This window comes from Gadus chalcogrammus, unplaced genomic scaffold, assembly GCF_026213295.1.
Source record: "Gadus chalcogrammus isolate NIFS_2021 unplaced genomic scaffold, NIFS_Gcha_1.0 GACHA101, whole genome shotgun sequence".
Taxonomy (NCBI): domain Eukaryota; kingdom Metazoa; phylum Chordata; class Actinopteri; order Gadiformes; family Gadidae; genus Gadus; species Gadus chalcogrammus.
The window spans coordinates 1-8,493 of NW_026613536.1; the positions used below are offsets into that span (position 1 = coordinate 1).

Sequence of the window (8,493 nt, forward strand, 5' to 3'; positions counted from 1 at the left end):
TAATATTTAACCCTATTTAATTTTTGCATATAGAGCTCGATGTCATGCGAATTAAAGGAGATGTACTCCGAGCTTGAAAGCTTCGGCGCCGGGTCATTTGAAGGAATCTATCTTTAAGGCGGCGCTTGATTTTACTGACAAAATGGCGTCCGACACCGTGGTCACTGGGTTCAGGAACTCGATATCATGCAAGCACTTTGTTTTCTTTTTATTTTGTTCTACACACAATGCATGCTTTAAACATGACACGGGGCCAACAGTAAAGGCGTTTTTTTTTCAGCCAACCTCCTGTTAGCCAGTTTACCTTGTCATACATGGCGCAATTTAAAATGCTCCTTACCGTACACCAACGAGCTGTGTGGTTTTCACAGTAGGTTTTGGTCTGCCCTCTGCTTTCACTCGTAGTCAGTTCACGATAGCTTGTCCATGAAGGCGGTGACTGGCCAGAGTGTTGTGTCAAGTGACTGAAGTGCAAAATTCTACCCTATCGGTCACTGGTTCACGGGTGGGACTTATCTGCCATAAGGATCAATTGAAACGGAAAATAAACACGAGCCGCCTGGGGCTCACTCGATTTACATTGAAGTCAATGGGAATAGTGGCGCTGTTGTGACTCACAGAATTGATTTCAGGAAAACAGCTCGTCTTCGTGAGTATTTCTGTTTCAAAGCACTGAAAATGGGATTGTTGTAAGATTTTTGGTTTATTTATTTTTTAACATTTTTTTGGTGAAGCACTGCTTCACCTGTAGTCTTATAGAAGCCTCCACTGCTCCAAACTCTATTTGTGAAACATGCAGACGGCCTAGTGAGACTGCAGCAGGCAGCAGCAAAGAGATGTAGCGACCTCGGTTTATTTCTCCAGCTTTCACAGCACACAAACACGCACACAGATTGCTTGGTCTTTTTTTTGTTTCGTCGTTGTCTGTTAAACCGCCAAGTGGAGCGACGTGTCTGGGAAGCTAGCCTCTTGGTCTGAGCATGTGTGTGCATCGCTTCTCGGCCTTTTGGCTAAGATCAAGTGTAGTATCTGTTCTTATCAGTTTAATATCTGATACGTCCCCTACCCGGGGACCATATATTAAATTGATTTTTCGAACTGGGAGATGGAAAAGGGGCTTGCTCCGTCCACTCCACGCATCGACCTGGTATTGCAGTAACTCCAGGACCGGTGCACCCCTCTCTCACTGTGAAAAACAAAACTAAACTCCTCCTGAGAGTACACCCGTCCGCCTGTAGACAATAAAGTGTCATTTACAATTCACAAACGCACTGTTTACAATTACTCCAACGATATTCTGTTGTAGTGATGTTATGGTTTGCGTCGAGGCATCGGGGCGTGTGTCGAGTACCTCGGCTCCTCCCCCAGCGAAGCTCCGTATCACATAGGCGAAATGACGTGGCGCGTGACGTTCGAGGCTTCATCTCGGGCTGTTCCGCGATATGGGTTCACAATTGGCACATTTCTACAAAAAGAAGACCCTACCCAGTTCCAAGATCACTTTTATGGCTATGTAATTAATCACACTCGTTCTCAGACATCATGCAGTTCTATTATTACAATTATTAGTAGGCTACTGTAGTTATAAGACAATCTATTTTGCCCGGGATGACTTAAAACCTTTGTCAAATGATTTGTTCTCTACCATGAGCTCGGGAGATATTTATGAACGGCACACTCACACGTATCACTGAAATGACTTTAATTCTTAAACGTTTTGATGTTGTACGAAGCAAACATCACATCATCACAGGAAACTCTTTCTTTCATCATAATTTCATTCCTTGTCCCTAGCGTACTCATTTGAAGCTTCGAGGTCGAACCACTTTGATGGTTCACCTGGCTGCGAGGCTTTGACGTTTCATGAGGCATCATCTCGCCACCACTATTCTGTTGTTTAAGAAAGAAAAAAGGATTCTTTCTGTGGCGTGTCGATAACTCGGACCTCCAGGTTTCCTTTCGTTATGCTTCCATCACGCTGATTTCAGATTCGCCTGTCATCGTGTGACCGGTGGTCTACAGTGTTTATTAAAGTCTAGACATCTCCGAATGCTTTGCAACCGTTCTCCTGGGGAACACGCGTGGGCATCGTTCAGCCCACCTGAACGTGTACAACTCATACTTACCTGGCAAGGGAGATACCATGATCAAGAAGGTGGTTCACCCATAGCGAGGCTCAGCCATTGCACTGAGGCTGTTGCTGACCCGTGCGAATTCCCCAAATGTGGGAATCTCGATTGCATAATTTCTGGTAGTGGGGGACTGCGTTCGCGCTCTCCCCTGATCATGTTGTTCTAAAGAAATAATAGCTATGAATGATACCACCCTGAGCACGCCCGATCTCGTCTGATCTCGGAGGCTAAGCAGGGTCCGGCCTGGTTAGTACTTGGATGGGTGACCGCCTGGGAATGGCTCATGACCCCCCAAAGTCCCTATCCCACAACACTGGGATCGATCCAAAAGGATCGAGGATCAAAACGGACGGCTCCATCTGGTGGTTTTTTCAGAAATGTCATGTGCAAGGCCTAGATTATCAAAATCCACTAGTCTGCTGGATGTTTTGTTTATCATTTTCATACTTTTGAGTGGATGTCGGCTGATGAGATTCATACAATCAAGTGGAAAAGGTAAATTGTTACATTTTTGGGCTGAATTAAGAAAAATAATAAGAGCCATTCACAGAACTCATTGTTTTGACCACCAAGGGAGTGCAGACCATCACAGTGGGGGTGTATTCCACACCTCTGGTTGCGGGAGTGAAGACACAAGGACTTCTTATTTCTTTGGTGTGTTTTTTCTTTCCAATACCCCACCCCTTCTGAAACCCAAGCACACTGAGACTCAAATACTTTTACAACTTTTATTTTTCAACCAGAATGTGTTTCATTGAAAAGGCAATCCATATAAACACAAATAAACAAGATCATTTAGTTAAAATGCTCGCCCACCACGACTAGGTACAGATCTACAGGCGAGAACACGAGAGCATGAGACGAGAGACACCTGTACACCATTTGCAAACATTTAAGTTAAACATGAGCTGACAGACATACACACAGCACAGGACAAGCACAGATAAATAACATATATAATAAAAACACTCAACAATTTAAGAACACACACACACACACTTGTACCTTAAGATACAAATCAACAATTGGCTGTACTGCTAAAGTGCAATATACAATGATTATCCCATAGACTCAGGTGCCAATCAACAAATAAAGGCTCAAGCTTTCCTCCTTTTGTGTTTTCTTAGCAAACTTTTTGTTAAAACTGAAGCAGACAAATACTACAAACATCACAAAGACATGGAAGCTGACAAAGACAAACAACAATGCCTGACACAAACACAGATATCTGAACCTGAACAACCACTAAAGGGTATGTAAACTGATTGTGTTAGATTTGGAAAACTGATTATTTTTTAAAAGATTGGCCTCGATATGGAAAACCATAGAGCAGAATGGCTACTACAAAGTTTAATTTTAAACAGCAATATAAAATAATAATAAATAAAATCGAACTAAAGACTTCAATTAAATCTGCAAAGTGGCCTTTTTTTTGAACGATATAATAAAATGATATGTGCTTAATGAGCACTTTAAAAAACACACAAAGACAAAGCCAAACACACACAACAAGCTCTTTCTCTCTCTTACAGCATGGCACAGGAACAGTGGCTCACAGAGTGTAAGTTTATTCACACACAGACACACCACACACACACACACACACACACACACACACACACACACACACACGCATTTCCAGGTATTTACACAGTCCTCCTGTCCAACTCTGCATCCACGACACTCTTAAAGTGTTCAAAGTTGTCATACACCACATTGTAAAAGCCAGGGGTAGTGGACTTCCTAGTGGATGGACAGTAGGAAAACATTTTCTGCATGCTTCCAGCCACTTTGTCCTTGAAAGGGTTGTACCTCTTCCACTGTCCACCACAGTTTGGCATGTGGCAAGCCCCACATGGCCCTTAGCTCCGCTTCTCACCACGTCTCTTTCCAGCCTGGTGATGGATGTGCCGGTACTGGACCTGAGGCCGGTCTGGCGGAGCAGTCGCTCCTTCTGCCACTTCAGCAGCTCGTTCTGCTCTCCCTGCTGGCAGTACTGGAACAGCAGCCACACCAGCCAGCCGACATCATTCTCCACAAGCCACCTGAAGGTCTGACCGGCGTGCTTCCCGAACGTGATGACCAGCTGACCTTTCCAAAGGTCTCTGCTGTCTTGAGATCCAGCCATTTAGGGTCAACAACAGTGCTGCTGCGGGCCTCTGCCACAGACCTTGCTGCCTCTGTACAGTACAGCCTGGCCTCTCCTAGCCGGTACAAAATTATGTTGGGGTACTGGTGTAGCTGTTGATGGGCTGACCAGCGATGGTTTAGTGGCCAAGCTCTTCCGCCGACAATCACAGTAAAGGTCTCCCTGGCGTCTGCATGGATCTTCAGATGACTCGCCAGGTTGACTTTTCACCGAATGTCTTGTCGCACACGGTGCACTGATGTGTAGGCATGTTCCATCTGGTACTGTAAAACATGAATAAATGAGTAAAACTAAAAGCAGATCATTTAGATTGACAATATGTAGCCCTTTATTATACAGAAATCTGCTGTTGGTGTATTAGCCTAGGACAACAAGCTCGCCCAGATTGTCAAGATGATTAACACGGTCGCCAAATTGCTTCATGTTACAATTACTCTCGCATCAGCTGTTGTCTCAACAGTCACATTTACCCATATTAACACATATCCACATCAATTGACCAAGAAAACGTTGATTGTCGCCGAAAAGCAACAAGTTTGCAGGTATGCGACGTAGCCCTTACTATTGTAAACAGTGTCGTTAGCCGCGCCTAGCTATCGTCACAAAACACACATTAATCAGCTTATTATTTCAACAACCCTTGGGTGAATATAGTAATGCCATACACCGTTGGAAAGCTTAGATTGCCACGATTAAACGAGACTTCCCACGGGTAATATGGTTGCTCACCGACAAAACGGCGATAGGTTGACTAAAGTCCTACCCAGCAGCTAAAAACGTAACCTCTACGTCTTCCCTTTATACACAACGACCACGTTATGACACGGTCGAAATCTTTTCTCTTTCTACAAAATCGAAACAGCTTAATACAAACCCTAAAAAAAATGTCTAATTATTAACTAGCAAACGATGCAGGGGATACAATTTACCTGAGTGAATCCTCCGTTGACTGCTTCACCGGGGAATACCACGCGCTGTAAGCTATTTTCTTTCAACTCGAGCTCATTGGCTGCAATAGAGTTCCGGGTGTTATAGATATATATTTATTTGTCCTTGGACAGAAGTACAACGAAATTCAGTGCACTCACGTACTGGTCTAATTTAAAAGGTAACATAATAAATAATAAAGAAAGAAAGAAAATACATTCAACATTTCGTTCACTCACTGCTTCACCTGTAGTCTCATATAAGCCTCCACTGCTCCAAACTCTATTTGTGAAACATGCAGACGGAATAGTGAGACTGCCAGCAGGCAGCAGCAAAGAGATGTAGCGACCTCGGTTTATTTCTCCAGCTTTCACAGACACACAAACACGCACACAGATTGCTTGGTCTTTTTTTATGTTACCTTTTGGGATATATTAAAAGACCCACTTTTAGAGATGTTTAATGAAAGTTTGCATAGTAATAATCTACCATTATCCTTAAGAACAGGTATCATCTCCTTGCTTTACAAAAAAGGAGACAAAAAAGACATTAAGAACTGGCGCCCACTTACCTTGCTTGGTGTAGACAGAAAGATCCTTGCAAAAGCCCTTTTTTTCCGCCTGCAACAAGTGTCTGGGCAGATTGTGGGGGAAGAGCAGACATGTGCAATACCTGGAAGATGCATGAGTGAAAGTCTTGCCTTAGTCAGAGATTCCTACCTCTACGCATATGACCGCAGACTGCCATTATGTATATCCGCCTTAGATTTGGAAAAAGCATTTGACAAGGTTAGCCATACCTTCCTCAGGAAAGTCCTGGTTAAACTTGGTTTTGGGCCTCAGCTTAGAGCTTGGATTGACTTGCTGTATACTGACTGCTTAAGCAAGGTTGTTATCAATGGTCACTCCACTGACACCTTTGAAGTTTGCTCAGGAGTAAGACAGGGATGCCCATTGTCTGTTATGTTGTTTATATTTGCCATGGAGCCCTTGGCTCGGGCTATAAAGGAAGACCCTTCTATTCATGGTCTCCAAGTCCCTGGAAGCGGGGGACAGGAAGCCAAGCTAGCCGTGTATATGGATGATCTAACAATATTATGCACAGACAATAAGTCAATACTCAAAGTGCTATATTGGTGTGACCAATTCTCCGCCGCCTCTAGTGCCAAACTCAATAGGTCAAAAAGTGAAATCTTGTATCTTAATTGGCCTGAACCTAATTTTAACCACGGCCTGGTCCAAAGGGATGAGAGAATTAAGATTCTTGGACTAGAGATTGGGCAAAATATGGAAAATATTAATTGGGAGAAAAAACTACCAATGATTAAAGGTAAACTGCTCCAATGGGAACAAAGAATCTCACCTTTACGGGGAAAGTACTGGTGATCAACTCAGAAATCGTTTGCTTCTCTCACTTACCTTGCCGCAACAATTCCAGCCCCCAAGCATGTAATGACAGCCCTGAGAAGATGCATTTTTCAGTTTGTGTGGGGAGCGCAGCAAGAGAGAATTAGACGAGAGATAATGTATAGACCATTGCAGAAAGGGGGTCAAAATGTCCCTGATCTAGCAAAGAAAATGGAGGCTCTATTCCTGACGCCCATATTGCAGGCAGTACTAAACGAAAATAGGAGGAGCCTATGGCCAAATTTCGCCATGTTCTGGGTAGGCCATCAAGTCCTAAGGAAAGTGGGGTTAGACCGTGCCTAAAAAGACCTCATGCAGAGAAGAGACCTCCGCTGTATGAAAGGGTGGTGACCTTTGTAAATTCTGGAAAGTGGCGGGATGTTGGTCGGGTAGACCGAGCCTTTGTGGAGAGTTGTTTGAGCCCCGAACGGTCAAGACTGGTTACTGTTGGCGTCCTGGCTGAAACCAGCTGCCTTAGGGTGTGGAGAAATGTCAATGCGCCTTTTTTGTTCAATGCATATAGAGAGCTCGCTTGGCAGGCAGTTCAGAGGTGTCTCCCTACATGAGACTTTCTGAAGAGACGGGGGTCATCTAAGAGTGCAAGATGTCCCAGGGTGGGGTGTGGTGGAGATGAGGATGTTTCACATTTGTTGTGGTCATGTGGGGTGGCTCGGAGGGTTTGGCGCTTATTGGGGCCATGGCTGGGTGACCTGTTTAGAGTCCCAACGGAATCAGATGTCCTGTATGGGGTTATAAAGAGTGGTGACGGTAAGGGCTGGGAAAGATGGTGGGCCTTGATTAATTGCACAAAAGAGTCGATGTGGAGGTGTCGTAACCTAATGGTGTACAAGAGCCTTTTGTTTTCAGCGGAATCAATCGTTAATTTGAGCATAACCTTGGTAAAGGATTATGTGTGGAGGGACAAGGAACGATATGGAATTGTGGTATGTAAGGAACTCTGGAAAATAGAGAACACTGAGTTATGTAGAATTTTGTGTTAACATTTGAATGCGTTGACCTTGCTGTAAAATGTAACTATTTTGCTTGTTAACCTTTGAATGTGTTTTGACCTTGAAACCATGTTGTAAAATGTAACTCTGTGCCTGACTTAAATAAACGCCTAAAAAAAAAAAAATAAAAAAATAAAAAAAAAAAAATAAATAAAAAGGTTCACCCATAGCGAGGCTCAGCCATTGCACTGAGGCTGTTGCTGACCCGTGCGAATTCCCCAAATGTGGGAATCTCGATTGCATAATTTCTGGTAGTGGGGGACTGCGTTCGCGCTCTCCCCTGATCATGTTGTTCTAAAGAAATAATAGCTATGAATGATACCACCCTGAGCACGCCCGATCTCGTCTGATCTCGGAGGCTAAGCAGGGTCCGGCCTGGTTAGTACTTGGATGGGTGACCGCCTGGGAATGGCTCATGACCCCCCAAAGTCCCTATCCCTCAACACTGGGATCGATCCAAAAGGATCGAGGATCAAAACGGACGGCTCCATCTGGTGGCCACTGGTGGGTGGTTTTATTTTCAGAAATGTCATGTGCAAGGCCTAGATTATCAAAATCCACTAGTCTGCTGGATGTTTTGTTTATTATTTTCATACTTTGAGTGGATGTAGCTGATGAGATTCATACAATCAAGTGGAAAAGTGTTAAATTGTTACATTTTTGGGCTGAATTAAGAAAAATAATAAGAGCCATTCACAGAACTCATTGTTTTGACCACACAGGGAGTGCAGCCATCACAGTGGGGGTGTATTCACACCTCTGGTTGCGGGAGTGAAGACACAAGGACTTCTAATTTCTTTGGTGTGTTTTTTCTTTCCAATACCCCACCCCTTCTGAAACCCAAGCACACTGAGACTCCAAAATACTTT

General features: G+C 43.9%; 2 non-coding genes and 1 pseudogene across 2 annotated transcripts; all 3 read left to right on the top strand.

Moving 5' to 3' along the window:
- Nucleotides 1-990: 990 nt before the first annotated feature.
- Nucleotides 991-1,181, top strand: LOC130378789 (U2 spliceosomal RNA). The gene has a single exon (XR_008894924.1). It is a non-coding gene; the product is annotated as a U2 spliceosomal RNA (small nuclear RNA).
- Nucleotides 1,182-2,118: 937 nt separating this feature from the next.
- LOC130378779 (U1 spliceosomal RNA) lies at nt 2,119-2,283 on the top strand. Its single transcript, XR_008894918.1, has one exon. It is a non-coding gene; the product is annotated as a U1 spliceosomal RNA (small nuclear RNA).
- A 5,483-nt stretch (nt 2,284-7,766) lies between these two features.
- Nucleotides 7,767-7,907, top strand: LOC130378787 (U1 spliceosomal RNA; annotated as a pseudogene).
- Nucleotides 7,908-8,493: the final 586 nt, after the last annotated feature.